The 16,165-nt window shown below is 44.5% G+C and overlaps 1 protein-coding gene across 4 annotated transcripts in view; it reads right to left on the bottom strand.

The window, feature by feature from the left end:
- B3galt5 (UDP-Gal:betaGlcNAc beta 1,3-galactosyltransferase, polypeptide 5) overlaps positions 1–16,165 on the bottom strand; it is an 84,059-nt gene that overhangs the window by 43,218 nt on the left and 24,676 nt on the right. For 2 of the 4 annotated variants that reach the window (NM_001358390.1, NM_001358389.1), the window contains exon 1: positions 2,745–3,129. The exons of the other annotated variants lie outside the window; for them this stretch is intronic. The gene's annotated coding sequence lies outside the window, so the exon portion shown is untranslated. Of the gene's footprint in view, positions 1–2,744; positions 3,130–16,165 lie in introns of those variants that run through there. 4 annotated transcript variants of the gene reach the window in all.

Raw genomic sequence — 16,165 nt, 5'->3', positions numbered from 1 at the left:
TACACACATGCTAGTGCTCAGAAGGACCTTTCACCATTGCACCAGCCAGCATCCCCTACTCAAGGAGCAGCGCCACACACAGTAGAAGGTCTTCCCACCCCCAACAGACACAACCATGAACCAACCTGCTCTGGAAAATCCCTCACTGAGACTCTCTTCCCAGGTGATTCTACATTGTGTCAAGTTGACAATTAAAGAGAACCACCATACCGTTTACTTATAGCCAGTGGGCTAGCTATCTATACAGAACACCACCCTTGGCCTGAGGCTGTTCAGGCCAACATATCCAGCTGGTTCTGGATAGGAACCCTAAGATAAGTCAAAGATTTTCACATCTAAAATTCATCTGGAATCTTAGGATAGTGGTTCCAAGCCAGAGAGAGGCTACATTGGTTGGAACATGAAGAATTTAGCCAACCTTTGTAATCTTCCCCAGTCTGGAGGTTGGTTCTACCCTTCAGTTTCTTCATCTAAATGTCAGGTACCAGCTCCAGGTCACTGCAAGGACTATGGAAGGACCATGCAGTGGAAAGCTGGGAGTCTCCTGGGGGCCTTGCACTTGACTTTGCTAACATGTAACATTTGTTTGGTTTCATTTCTGCCTTTGCTACCAGGTGTCAATCTATGGACAAGAACTGTCACTATCTTACTAATGTTGTTTCTCCAGCTGCTGTCATAGTGCAATACCCGTGGGATGGTTAGTATAAATAGTCAACTTGACACAGAGTTACCTGGAAAGAGAGTGTCAGGAGAAATTGTCTGGGTCAGGTTGACTCATTGCATATCTGCTGAGGATTATCTTGACTATGTTGACTGAGGCGAGAAGACTCGACCACTGTGGGTGGCAGCATTCCCTAGGCACAAGTTTCTGAACTGTATGAGAACGAAGGAGGAGCCTACAAGATGGCATGGCTGCTGTTAAAGGTGCTTGTCTAAACTGGAGCTATGTGGAAGGAGATACTTCCCAAATGTCCTTTGACAGCCACACACATACATGTACTGTGCCACATGTGACCAACACACACACATAAACACACACACACACACATACACACACTGTAATTTTTAAACAGTGGACAACAGAAGCTAAATATGTACACATGAATCTGTTGCTCCCTGCTCTTCATTGTGGATATGATGTGACCTCCTGCCTCGAGTTCCTGAAACTTTGATTTCCCATGATGACAAACTATAACTTGGAACTGTGAGCCAAATGAAGCCTCTCTCCATTGAGTTGTTTTTGTCAGGGTATTTTTATTACAAGAACAGGAACAAAAAGTACAATGTGAGCACTCAGACAAGGGGTCCATGGATAGAGCAAACAGTGGAATACCAAATGCACTTACAAGAGAGTGATGGGTAGAACTTAGCACAGAGCCCAGAATGCAGTGAGCACGGAACACAATCGGCTTCATTTGCCATCCCAGGGCTCATTTTATTTTGCTTTTATAACAAAGGGTCTTTTGCTAGGAACATTGCTCAATGCGAAGATGATGCCATCAGTGGTGATTTGGGAACAGAGGATGGTAAAACGTCTCTCTCCCTGAGTACAAGCCAACAAAGGCACTTCTCATTGGTCTTTCCTACACTGCTTTAGAGGAGAAGATGGAAACCCTGATTCTTTAAAGCAATGTGGAGCAGGACAGGGGACATGGTTCAGTGAGTAAAATACTTGCTATGCAAGCATGAAGTCCCAGGTTCAGCTCCTCAGCGTTCATGTAAAAAGCTGGCTGCCGTGGCACTGGGGAGCCAAAGACAAACAGATCCCTACAGGCTCATTGGCTGCCTGGTCAGCCTTACTGCTCCAGGTTCACTGAAAAACCTCTCACAAAGTAAGGTGGGAAATAACTGAGGAAGGTATCCAGCATCATCCTCCCCCTGCCCTCCATAAACATGAGCACAGATGAGCTGGCAAACCCACACACATGTAAGCATGCACCTAGCACATGCGCACACATACACACACTGAGAGCTGTCTTTCTGACACTAGCAGTGAAACATACACATCCAGAGAACAGCAGTTTGGAGAATTGAGACTTAGTTCTAGCTGTCATTCAAATCCATGCATACCCTGGGCTTTCTATAGAACCATCTAGAAGTGGAATTGAAGAGCCGATAGCTGGAACAACTAGGAAAGAGTCAGGAAGAAGCCTCATTCCACAGTAACGAGCTGTTCCTCTGAAAATGCAACAGCCTTCACATCTGCGAAGCTGCCCTGTCACATTAGAACCCTCCTCTCAGCCTCTCCTAGAACATCTGCCACCCTCTCCAGAAACTCTTTCTTCAGAGCCACATGTCACTCTTGTCAGAAAAAAAAAAGCTACCTGCTGGCACCAGATGAGCTGGTGACGATGAAAATCAAGTTCAGAAAGATAAGGAGGTGTTTGGTGATTCTGCAAACAGCTGGGAGACAGATGAGACCTGCACCATTTGCACTAAGGGACACTTGTCTGAAGTGTACCAATTCTTTGTTAGCTTCATACATTGATCTACTTTTAAGGATAAGTACATGAATCTGAACCCCAGAACTCACACATACAAAAACAAAAACAAAAAAAACAAAAAAAGCATTGAACATGGTAATGAAGGGGTGTGACACCACCACTGTGGGTAGGGTTGCCAAGACATAAGCAGCAGCACATGTGTGCTTGCACATATGCATGCTCGCACATGCACACACACATGTACACATTCACACACATGCACATGCATGCACACATGCATATGTTCATATGTACACTTACATGATAGTCTTTCTTCCTCAGGAACACAGAGGAGCTCGAAGAAGAACAGCATGGAGCCAGCAGCTTTTCCAGTACAGAACCAGGATTCTCACACGGGGACAGCTCAGCACAGGATAACTGGTGGGTGCTAGAGAACTTAGTAAGATCCATCCACTGTTCTCTGTTTAAGGGTTAGAAGCTCTTGTGCTCACATAATGTGTGTGAACTTGGATCAAAACTAGCTAAAGAGACCTCCAGTCAGCAGACAACAGAGATAGCATCTTCCGTCTCTCCCACCGATCTGCATCAGAGGACTTTCCACAATGGTCAGTGGGATCCCTGTGCAAAATGCAGAAAGGAAGCCACAGGAAGAGGAAGCCCAGACAGCTTGTCACCCTAGTGTCCCAGGCATCTCCTGCCGCCACTGTCTCCTTCAGTTCTCTGTGGCTAGTCCACGTGGTAGATCACAGGAAGAGGCCTGACAAGAGGTTTCTTGTGGGCTCTCTGCAAAGGCTGAGATGACGCATCTACAAAAGCTGGGGTGAACAATGAAGGCCGGCAGCAGTAAAGAACATGAGATACCGCAGTGAAGAGGTCACAAAACATCACTTTGTGAAATCAATATACACTAATAAAAATTTTAACGAATAAAAAAGCAAAATGAGCGCCTGAAGATCCGCAGTCACATGCCAGAAAGCTGCAGCTTTCAAAGCACCGTTTACAGGCATCTGCGCAGCCTGAGAACCCACAGCCCAGAGTCAGCAGGATGTATTATTTACATCTGAAACTGAGACCCACCGGTGGCTGAGCCTGTGGCCTCTCCTTACCTCCAAGTGCAAGGCTTCCACGAGTTAGCGCTCAGCTCGCTTGTCACTGAGTGAGCAGCCCCTTGGGAGAAGGGGCAGGAAGAAGTGCCAAGACAGAGAGCCCATCCCTCTGTGTTCTCTCCTCTTACTCTGCCAGGCTGGTGTCCTTGTAGTGGCTGTGTGCACCATGAATAAATTAAAAATGCAACTGGGTGAATACAAAGAACACAGTTGTGGGGAGACTATTTTTGGTGGTTGGTCTTGACAAGTAAAATGTAGGAAAAAGAGCTAATCAAGGGCCATTTGGAAAATGCATGTAAGTGCATTTTTGAAGCAAAAATATTAATTACTATTATTAATTACTATAATAACTGAGTCGATCATAATTCCAAGTAATGGCATATTAATTCATTTCCCTATCACCTCACTCCTATAAAGCAGATAAGCATTGGCCTGTAGAACACAGCATCCTAGAAGCGAGGAATGAAGAGTGTTAATACTTTGTTAGCACAACTAATTCATTCTTCGTTTTTTTTTAAGATCCATTTTTATTTTGTGTGCATTCGTGTCTGGCCTGTGTGTGTACCTACCAATATCAGAAGTGGGATTCAGAACCACTAGCTACAGACTGGAGAAACATGTAGCTGTGAGCTATCTTGCAGGTCCTAAGAACTAAACTCTGGTTCATGCATGATCAGCAAGTGGGTTTGGTTTGGTTTGGTTTGGTTTGGTTTGGTTTGGTTTGGTTTGGTTTGGTTTGGTTTGGTTTGGTTTGGTTTTTGTTTTTTGGGTTTTTTTTTTCTCCATTGGCCTTTTTTTTTTTTAATTAGATATTTTCTTTATTTACATTTCAAATGTTATCCCCTTTCCTGGTTTCCCCTCTGAAAATCCCCTATCCCATTCTCCCTTCCCCTGCTCACCAACCCACCCACTCCCGCTTCCTGACCCTGGCATTCCCTACACTGGGGCATCAAGCCTTCACAAGACCAAGGGCCTCTCCTCCCACTGATGACCAACTAGGCCATCCTCTGCTACATATGCAACTAGAGCCATGAGTCACACCATGTGTACTCTTTGGTTGGTGGTTTAGATTCTGGGAGCTCTGGGGGTACTGGTTGATTCATACTGTTGTTCCTCCTATGGGGCTGCAAACCCCTTCCACTCTTTCTATAGTTCCTTCATTGGAGACCCTGTGCTCAGTCCAGTGGTTGGCTAAGAGCTTCCACCTCTGTATTTGTCATGCGCTGGCAGAGCCTCACAGGAGACAGCTATCTCAGGCTCCTGTCAGAAAGCATTTGTTGGCATTCACCATAGTGTCTGGGCTTGATGATTGTATATGGGATGGATCCCCAGGTGGGGCCGTTTCTAATGGCCTTTCCTTCAGTCTCTGCTCCACACTTCATCTCTGTAACTCTTCCCATGGGTATTTTGTTCCCCTTCTAAGAAGGACCGAAGTATCCACACTTTGGTCTTCCTTCTTCTTGAGCTTCATGTGGTCTATGAATTGTATCTTGGATGTTTCGAGCTTCTGGGCTAATATCCACTTATCAGTGAGTGCATACCATGTGTGTTCTTTTGTGATTGGGTTACCTCACTTAGGATAATATTTTCTAGTTCCATCCATTTGCCTAAGAATTTCATAAATTCATTGTTTTTAATAGCTGAGTAGTAGTCCACTGTGTAAATGTACCACATTTTCTGTATCCATCCCTCTGTTGAGGGACATCTGGGTTCTTTCTAGCTTCTGGCTATTATAAATAAGGCTGCTATGAACATAGTGGCCTTATTACATGTTGGAGCATCTTTTGGGTATATGCCCAGGAGTGGTATTGCTGAGTCCTCAGGTAGTACTATGTCCAATTTTCTGAGAAACCGCCAGACTGATTTCCAGAGTAGTTGTACCAGCTTGCAATCAAACCAATGATGGAAGAATGTTCCTCTTTCTCCACATCCTGGCATCTGCTGTCACCTGAGTTTTTGATCTTAGCCATTCTGACTGGTGTGAGGTGGAATCTCAGGGTTGTTTTGATTTGCATTTCCCTGATGACTAAGGATGTTGAGCATTTCTTTAGGTGCTTCTCAGCCATTCAGTATTCCTCAGTTGAGAATTCTGGGTGCCCTTGCATTTGGAGCATACATGTTCAGAACTGAGAGTTCTTCTTGGTAGATTTTTCCTTTGATGAGTATAAAGTGCCCTTCCTTATCTTTTTTGATGACTTTTGGTTGAAAGTCGATTTCATCCGATATTAGAATGGCTACTCCTGCTTGTTTATGGGGACCATTTTCTTGGAAAATTGTTTTCCAGCCCTTTACTCTGAGGTAGTGTTTGCCTTTGGCATTGAGGTGCATTTCCTGTATGCAGCAAAATGCTGAGTCCTGTTTACATTTCCAGTCTGTTAGTCTATGTCTTTTTATTGGGGAATTGAGTCCATTGATGTTAAGAGATATTAAGGAACAGTGATTGTTCCTCCCTGTTATTATTGATGTTATTTTCATGTTTGTGTGGTTATCTTCTATTGGGTTTGTTGAGAGAAGATTACCTTCTTGGTTTTTCTAGGGTGTAGTTTCCCTCCTTTTGTTGGTATTTTCCATCTATTATCCTTTGTAGGGCTGGATTTGTGAAAAAATATTGTGTACATTTGGTTTTGTCATGGAATATCTTGGTTTCTCCACCTATAATAATTGAGAGTTTTAATGAGTATAGTAGCCTGGGCTGGCATTTGTGTTCTCTTAGTGTCTATATAACATCTGCCCAGGATCTTCTATCTTTCATAGTCTCTGGTGAGAAGTCTGGTGTAATTCTGATAGATCTGCCTTTATATGTTACTTGACCTTTTTCCCTTACTGCTTTTAATATTCTTTCTTTGTTCAGTGCGTTTGGTATTTTTATTATTACATGATGGGAGGAATTTCTTTTCTGGTCCAGTCTATTTGGAGTTGTAGGCTTCTTGTAAGTTCATGGGCATCTCTTTCTTTAGGTTAGGGAAGTTTTCTTTTATAATTGTTGAAGGTATTTACTGGCCCTTTAAGTTGGGAATCTTTGCTCTCTTCTATACCTATTATCCTTAGGTTTGGTCTTCTCATTGTATCCTGGATTTCCCGGATGTTTTGTGTTAGGAGCTTTTTGCATTTTGCATTTTCTTTGACTGTTGTGTCAATGTTTTCTATGGAATCTTCTGCACTTTAGATTCTCTCTTCTATCACTTGCATTCTGTTGGTGATGCTTGCATCTGTGACTTCTGACCTCTTTCCCAGGTTTTCTATCTCCAGTGTTGTCTCCTTTCATGATTTCTTTACTGTTTCTATTTCCATATTTGGACCCTCGATGGTTTTGTTCAATTCCTTCATCATTTGGTTGTGTTTTCCTGTAATTCTTTAAGGGATTTTTGTGTTTCCTCTTTAAGGTCTTCTACCTTTTTACCTGTGTTCTTTTGTATTTTTTAAGGGAGTTATTTATGTCCTTCTTAAATTCCTCTATCATCATCATGAGATGTGATTTTAAATCATAGTCTTGCTTTTCTGGTGTGTGGAGTAACCAGGGTTCACTGTGGTGGGAGAACTGGATTCTGATGATGCCAAGTAGTCTTGGTTTCTGTTGCCTATATTCTTGCACTTGCCTTTCACCATCTGGTTATCTCTGGTGTTAGCTGTTCTTGCTGTCTCTGACTTTGCCTTATCCCTCCTGCAAGCCTGTGTGTCAGTACTCCTGAGAGACCAGTTCTCTCCAGCAGGAATTTGGGTATAAAGAGCTGAGGTACAGACTCAGCTCTGGGGTGCAGACAGAGACCAGATGGATCCTGCCTCCAGCTGATACTTGGTTCCTGTGTCCTGATGACTCTGTGAGTGTCCCTCTTGGGCCAGGAATTTGAAGAGAAGTGGTGGTCTTACCTGTGCTTGCAGGTGTGTAGGTACTCCTGGGAGACCTGCTCTCTCCTGGAGGTATTTTTATATATAGTTCTGTGGCACAGGATCAGCTCTGAGCACAGATGGAGACTAGAAGGCTCCATCCCATGCCGCCCCTTGGTTCCTGTGTCCTGAGGGTTCCGGGCCGGTTCTTCTGAGCAGCCGAGATAATCCTACCTGCACTCAAAGGCCTGCCCACACTCCTGGGAGGCTTGCTCCCTCTGGTGTATTTGGGTATGGGGCCCTATGGCAAATAATCTGCTACAGGTGGAGACAGAAAATGGAAGGCTCTCAGCAAGTGTTCTTAACCACTGAGCCATCTTTCCAGCCCCATCCCCACCACTTGCTTTTTATAATGAAAAATTAAAGTCTAAGGTCTCCAGGAGGAGAAGTCAGCCTGCAGTGGTGGGATGGCAGAGGCTAGTGAGCAGCATAGATTCATTTCAAAGGGAAAAAACCCTAAAGCCATAATTAACCGCTAAGCCAAGCAGATGAGACACCATTAAAAACAGAGACAAGGGACTAATTGCCCTACTTTCATCTGAGGTAAAATATCAAGAACTAGAATAAATAAAAAAAATTTTAATGAGAGAGTATGGAAAAACTGGAAATGGAAGATGAAGGCAGTTGACACACTCTCCACAGGGTCAGGAGATGCCCCTCATGCCAGTTCCAGGGCTGCCCAAGGCCCTTCTGCTTTCATGGACTCTCAATGTGACCTTAAAGGCTAGCCTGGTTTGACCGTGCTATGACAATGTCTACAGAGGTCTAAGTCCAATTGCTAAACCTATAGTCAGCAAAAAAAAAGTGCAAAACAAGGGGCTGGAGAGATGACACACTGGTTGAGAGCAATTACTGATCTTGCAGGGACCACCGTCTAGTCCCCAGCGCCCACAAGTTGGCTCATAACCATCTCTAACTCCAGGCCAACAGATGCACTGCCTTCTTCTGCCTCCACACGCACCTTGCATGTATGCCTCACCACAGGCTATAACATTCAGCGCTGCTCGGGGATTCTACAGAGACATGCCCCACCCAACTCTACCCTGAAGTGGAAGTTTCTGGATATGTCAGGTGATACAAACTTATGTGGTGTTTTGCTGAGGTAAGACCTGTGGGAGAACATGTGGTGTTTGGAGAGAATATAAATAGGACTCAACAGACGGTGATAGTGGACTTGTATAGCTAGCTTTGCAATGCTTTCATTAGTCTTTGATGATCTTCTCTTCATTGAGAGAGGCACGGCAGGGAAATTCTCCTGCCTGGAGTCCCGGCTGGTCTTGGTGGCTCCTACTCACTCGTGCCAATTCAGCAGTGGCCTGGAAGTTTCTTCTGGATCACTGGATCATGCCACCACTACTGATTCCTGTTTGCTACCCTGACACTACTAAACTGGACTGCTGGTATCCTGACAAACAGAGATGGGAACCATCCCCAAGGAACTACTACTAAATAGATCCTCACCTTCTTGTCCTATTTACCTTCTTTTCTCCTCTGCCTTCGGATGGTGGGCTAAAAGAGGGGTGGAAGCATTTGAGAACCCATATTAAAAGTGGTTTTACAAAGCTAAGCCTACACTACCCCCTCAGCAGATGCAGTCCTTGGACTTCTTGGTATCAGATGGTATGAGCTGAATGAGTTCTCATTCTTTGTAAGTTCCTAGTCTGTGGCATCCCATCATATCAAAAGAAGACAACAAAGACAAGCACAAATTACAACACCACTCCTTTTGATAGCCCCTGATCCTGGTTAACATACTGGCTCAGGTGGAAAGACTCAGGGCCAGCCTCTCAGGTCCTGCCATGGATGATAATGTCTGTTCAACCCATTCCCTCAAGACACACACCTCCTGTTGGGGCTTGGGCACGCTGAGGACACCTCATACCATCGCTCTATACCCATGTGGAGCCTTTGACCTTTGCCAAGTCAACACTGGAAAGACTGAGAAGCAGGAGACACAGATACACCAAGGGGCTTCCTGCAAGCCATCCCCAGACTTCTAAATCAGCCTTTCTAGGGACTCAGTACCATCATCCATATGACAACTGGGGCAGAAGCCTTGTGTCCCTTCATCCTCTCCAAACTCCAGCCACTTCTTCCTGAGTGCCACTAAGAGGTCTCCCCATGGCTAGTGAACTCTCCGCAGCCTCCCCGGGTGGCCTCCCTTGTGAGGTTCCCTATTATCATGGAGACACTAACAAAGTATGTGTCTCCACATCACTTTGATTATTATCTGGTGATGATCCAAATCTGGAGGTGGCATTACCTCCATCTGACTTCACACTAGACATGGTGAGATGCTGAGAATTAGAGTGACCATCTGAGCTACAATCTTGCTTATATGTTAACACACACACACACACAATGAATATTCACCAGCACGTGCTACAGAGGTTTTATACAAACAAGCTCATATCCTTGAAGGGTCCAAGACCTCACAGAACCAGAAACATGGCATTTCATGGGTTCCCACAGAGCAACTATTGTCAGATGTTAACTTTCAAACTTGGGACAAACTGCTGAGATGCCTATTTGATGTATCAAAGCGGACAGGACCTGCAGGTTCTCCCAGCATCCTTAGTCCCTACCTGCTACAGGGTATGGCTGGCATACCCTCCCCGATACTGCCTAACTCTCCATCCCAGGGGCTGGGCTGCCCTTCCTCTAGAGGCTCTACTCTGTACAATTCAGATATTTTGGCTACCTGCCCTTTTTGAACTTTTGACCTCTTGGCTGCTCCACCTGAGTCTCATCTCCTTCTCCCCCTTTTCCCCTCACAGGGCTCACAATCATGACTACTCTGGGCTCTCCCAGATGTCCCTGCCTCTGATTTTTATCTACAATAAACTTTCTTCTCCACCATAAAAGGATAGTCATGTCTTTTCCTCTCCTTTTTATTTCTTTTTTTTTTTTCATTCGCCAGCTACCAAGGAATTCCCCCCTGTATAAGAACGAGCTGTGTCATGTATTAAAGGACAGCTGGCTCAATTTTTCTTTTTAGTGAAACAACGCTAGACTTTGGTCATATCCTTAGTTAGAGGTCAACCTGAATCCTTTGACTCCCTCTTCTTTGATAATGTTATGGATTACACATTGCAAATCGCTCCCACTGCTCTGAGAACTGACTGAGCATACAATGTTTCATGATATGTTAACTCTTTGACCATAAGCCCATAATGTGTATCTTTCCCATAATCATAAAAGTAACTGCAAAATTCCACTTTTTAGCCATAAAAAAAAAGCCTTTCTGTTCCTGGTCTGGGCTGCTTTCATTCTCCTACTCCTGAGGAGAATATAAGTCTAACCCAGCTGTAAAAATAAAATTTTTGCCTCACAACATCTCAGTGTTCGGTCCTGGTTCTTGACATCATAACACTGCAGCTGATGAGGGAAATTCTGGAATGAGTTAAACTGCTGGGCTTCAGTTATTTAACTCAGAAAACTTAAGACACCCAACAAGCAGCAAATAGGGCTGCCTTGTAGACAGAGAAGACAAAAGCATCCATCATGGCATTTTCTACAGTAAGAGCCTAGAACTCACTAAGCAGCTCAGGCTGGCCTCGAATTCTCAGACCCTCCTGACTCAGCCGCTCTAGGGGCTGGGACTCCAGCCATGAACCACCACATCCAGCAGAGTTAAAAGTTTTAATCTTAGCCATGCAGTGGTAGCGCTCGCACACCTTTAATCCCAGCACTCGGGAGGCAGAGGCAGGCGGATTTCTGAGTTCAAGGCCAGCCTGGTCTACAGAGTGGGTTCCAGGACAGCCAGAGCTACACAGAGAAACCCTATCTTGAAAAACCAAAAAGTTTTCATCTTAGATAAACCTTTGTAAAAGAGACTTTGCTCTTACTCTGAAAGAAAGTAGCTCCTGTGTCTAGAGCCCAGGGTTCCACACTTGCAAGTGCTGTGCCACAGACCTGCTGACTTTCACTTTTCTTGAGATGGCAAGGTCTGCTTTACCAGGCCCACCCAGATCCTCGCTGATAAGGAACCAGTCAATAACTTACTCTGCCCAGCTCTTCTTACCACGTAGCACAGAAGCAAGCTATCCATTTAAATCCATTTAAATCTTTATCTTTGACCTGCCTCAAGGCTTCCGGAAAAATACAGGGGTGGGTCACACCCTCCCTAGATGTCCTCTGAGTCACCCTTTGCCCTACCTGAGGTTACCTGAACCCTGCAATCCAAACAGAGGTTTAAAGTGTCTGCTAGAAACCTGCCTAGCTTTTGCATCTTAATCAGTGCCGACAGCTAATTTTATATCAACTTGACACCAGCTGGAGGCATTTTTGGGAAAAGGAGACTTCAACTGAGAAAAATGCCCCTACGAGATTGATTGATTGATGTAAGAGGATCTAGCTCACTGTGGGTGGTGCCAGCTCTGGGTAAGTGGCCTGGGTTGTATAAGAAAGCAAACTCAACAAGCCTAAGGAGCAAGCTGATGAACAGTGTTCTGCTCCAGTTGCGTCTTGTCTTCCCTCTGAGATGGACTTACAAGATGTAGGGTGAAATAATCCCTGTCTTCCCCAAGTTGTTTTTGGTCATGGTACCGTTTCACAGCAATAGAAACCCTGACAAGACATCAGGCATTCCATCAAACCAACTGAGCACAATAAGTCAGGGCTCTGTAAGTCATAAGCACAAACCACTGGGCTGCCAGCACTACTTCCTATCTGTGCCTTCCACGCACTCAGATCCAGCCAACTGAAATTGTACTGTTCTGAATACTCAAGACTTTTTCTTGCCAGTCCATAAGCCATACATCACAGCGTCTATTTAAATTGTACTAGCTGTGCTAACTCGTCCAGAGATGGCTCCGTAAGTGGAAGGACGTGGGAGGGTTTTACGCAAATAACGCATCATCTTCTGTCAGAGACTTGAACATGTGTAGATGCTGGTTCTTGCAGGGATCTAGGTAGCCCTCGTGGGCACCACTCAATTGTTGGTAACCATGAGAACTTATTACCTTATGGTTTTGAAAATCAGAAAGCCATGCGTCCCTAGAGCCTTGTTAGCATGACAAAGATAACTTCCCACTACTTTGTATGGGTGGTCTTTGCGTATTGTCCCTTCACCTGGAGAGCCTACTGGGATTGCTACCCCAGCGTGGAGGCCATGAGCAGAAATGAGTGCTCTCCCAGGCGCCCTGCACTCCTGTGTCCTGGTGCCTCTCAGAGGCTGCTGGGCTAGGTGCTCACAGTTCATGGGTCACTTTGTAACTCTGGTCGCAAATCCCAGTGAGACTTGCACTCAGTCAGCTGAGATTTCATTCTAGGTTGGAGAAAGCCTTCTGTTGCCCCTGTGTGGTAGGAAAGCTGAGCTTGGAGGAGTTAACTTTGTCAAATCCTTTCCCAAGAAAGCTTTTCCCACCCTCACTTATCACCATCTCATTCAGATGCTTAGTTAAGAAGTAGAAGACAGCCAAGCAGTGGTGGCGCACACCTGTAATCCCAGCACTTGGGAGGCAAAGGCAGGTGGATTTCCGAGTTCAAGGCCAGCTTCATTCTACAGAGTGAGTTCCAGGACAGCCAAGGCTACACAGAGAAACCCTGTCTCAAAACCACCACTTTTTCCCAAAAAGTAGAAGACAATTAATAAATTCTGGGGCTCAGTGGTTACGACCACTGGCTTCTCTTGCAGAGGACCCAGGTTTAGTGCCTAGCTCCCGCATGACAGTAACTCCAGTCCCAGGGGATCGAATGTTCTCCTTCAACCTCATCAGGTTTCTATACACATGTAGTACACAGATGGACACTATGGCAAAACATCCATTTCTTAATAGAAAATTAGTAAATCCTATTTTTAAGTCTCTTGTTCCAATTGCTGGCTGAAACTTAAGCACTTACACAAGTTTTAAGTGAAAGAGATGAATTTCCAAGGGAGACAAAATTAATAGCTCATCTATCCACATATTGTAAGCAAAGCATTCTTACTGAAACTACAGCATTAAAAGAGAAAAAAATTTTCAGTAGAGCTGATTAGATTTCCTTGGTCAACTATGTTTGGGCTTTTAGATAGGAAGGAAGGGCCTCTAACTCACATATATTGACATTTTAGAGAAAGGAGAGGGCAATTTGTAAGAAAAAAATTTAGTCGGGATGAATCATTAAAATTTAGACATTGCTTTTATTTAATAACAGTGTGGAAAGAATGCTATCATAAGATTTTAATCTATGCAGTACACAACTTCGTTCCCTGGAGAACACCTTATCAGCCTGGGCTTGTTGAGTCTCCACACCTGCTTGCTGGCCCTGTGCTAACACTGTTCTCTTACATGTTAAGATTATGGAAATATATTCAACACAATTGAATTTTAATAACTGCCATTTCTATAAAAAGGTACTGACTCTTGTAACTTTCTTTCCTCTGTACTCAGCTCAGACAAAATGCATCTAACCTCTCTTTCTCTCTAATGTCACTTTCTCTTGTCATGTAGGTTATTTATCATTTCTGAATATCTGAGGGCTATTTAAATATAACTTTCTGTTATGGATTTCTGGTTTGATTCCGTGTTGGTATAAGAACACAGGTTTCATCACTTTGACCATTGGGTCTTGTCCAATGGCCCAAACTATAGTCTATCTTGGTCTATCTTGTGCAAACACTAGAAGGCAATATGTACACACACACACACACACACACACTACAGCTGTCAGGGTTAGGATTAGGATAGGCTATATCACTCTGCCAGTTATATTAGACTTTTCATAATGGCTACTCAAGCCCATTGTACCCTTGTTGACTTATTTGTCCCGTCAATTATTAAGGGAAGAACCCTGGCCTGTCATTAGTTAATCCATAACTAATTATGGATTCATCCATGTCACTTTCAATGCCAGCACACTGGCTCCATAGAAAGCTCACATGCACAGGCCATATTGACTCTTCTTGGTGAACTTGTGTCATCATGTGTGTGTGCAAGTGTATGTACAAGTGTGTGCAAGTGTGTGTGCATATGTGCATGTGTGTGCACCACATACATACATACATACATACATACATACATACATAGGCCACAGAGGGTGTCAGATCCCCTGGGACTGTAGTTACAGCTTGTTGTGAGTTGTCATGTGGGTTCTGGGGAAGCCCAGGTCCTCTGGCAGAATAGCAAGCACCCTTAACTGCTGATTTCCAAGGCTGGCCTTGATCTTAGGTTAGTCCTAGAAATCCATATTTTAGGATTTTTTTTTTTTAGCAAAATTGGACCAATTGGCCAACATTAATAGAGTTTGTCGTTAACAAATTCACCCCTAGTTCCCCTTTTCCACCTACACCCTCAGCAAGTTCTGGGAAACAGTAGTTTCATCTCTAGATGATCTGAGCAACCACAAAGTCACATCACACAGGAGTGGGGGCAGTTCTCCAGGTGTGGTCCATTCACTCCTGACACCGACAGAAATAAGTGTGAATTCCCTTCCCATCAGAATGGCCTGCACTGAGCCCTATTCCCCACCTTTAATTTATTTTTAAGTAGCCAAAAGCAGAGCACATGCAGGCATGAGAAATGGAAGAAACTTAGCTGAGAAGAGGTATATTTACTCATCTCAGATCGGTCTTGGTAAATGTTCTAGCATGTAGAGAAACATGTTAATCTTAAAACTCAACTGGCATTTCGCTCACCTTTAGTTTCTATTTGTTTATTCTCAGGGGGTGTGCACACGTGGCACACATAAGGGGCTCAGAGGATAACTTGAAGGTGTTGGTCCTCTCCTTCCACCACGTGGGTTCTGATGTCCAAACTCAGGTCACCTAGGCCAGCAGCAAGTGCCCCAACCTCTGAGGCATTCCTTAGGCCCCTCCACTCCACTTTTGAGCATTTGCAAACAACTCTATATTTTACTTTTTAAAAATCTAATCACCTAATGCATCTTGATTGACCAGCCACTCTACACAAATGATTAGCTAAGGGCTCATGGAGCTCTAGAAAATGTCTATCTATTGTGCAACCCCACATTCTCAAAAGCAAATCTCCCAGGTCTTCATCTCTATAACAACCAGTGTTGAGGTGTTTTCTCCTAACTAAAGCACTCCTTCTGAAGCAGGGAGGGAGGCTTATAAGACTCAAAAAGTAAAGTATACATCCCAGGCCATAAACAAAAGTTAGAGGATTCGCAAGGCACCATCTCAAGGTTACATAAGCAGTATCAAATGCTGCCTGCCAGCCACACAGGTACCAGAACGACTTGGTACCTTGACCTGACTAGAAGCATCAAGGGGATGAAAAAGGGACAGATACATGGCAAAAACGCTAGGATCAGGCGGGCTGTGCTTGCTCTGATCCAACATTCCTACTACCCACAGCAACATGAGTCTCAACACCTCTACAGCACAGAGGGGGTGTTGACTAGTCTCAGAAGCAGGTCTCTGTAGCTGAGCTGTAAACATTCTGGAGTAGAAAGCCAAAGTTGAAGTGTCTACATACTCTGGTCAATGGTTCCTAATCCCTTGTACTTGCAGGCAACTTCACCATTGGAGCACAGGCCAGAGGAAGGCTTTGGTAGCCCTCTGTGGCTCCCTCCAACATGAAGGCTTTGTCTGTTCTGAGTCTGACCCTGGGAAAGTATTGCCATCCCCAGGAGTCTTAAGCATTGGTCCTTGACATGGCCAAGCCCACGTCAACAGTACATGTTCATTCAGAATTCATCCACTCCTACACGGTCCCTCAGGGATTCTTCAGGTCCCCACACCCAGCAATACAGCTTTTGGGAACATCCCACGTGGGAGTGGGCTTT

This window comes from Mus musculus, chromosome 16, assembly GCF_000001635.26.
Source record: "Mus musculus strain C57BL/6J chromosome 16, GRCm38.p6 C57BL/6J".
NCBI lineage: Eukaryota > Metazoa > Chordata > Mammalia > Rodentia > Muridae > Mus > Mus musculus.
The sequence above is the reverse complement of the archived record's forward strand: the minus strand, read 5'-3'. Positions and strand labels throughout refer to the sequence as shown.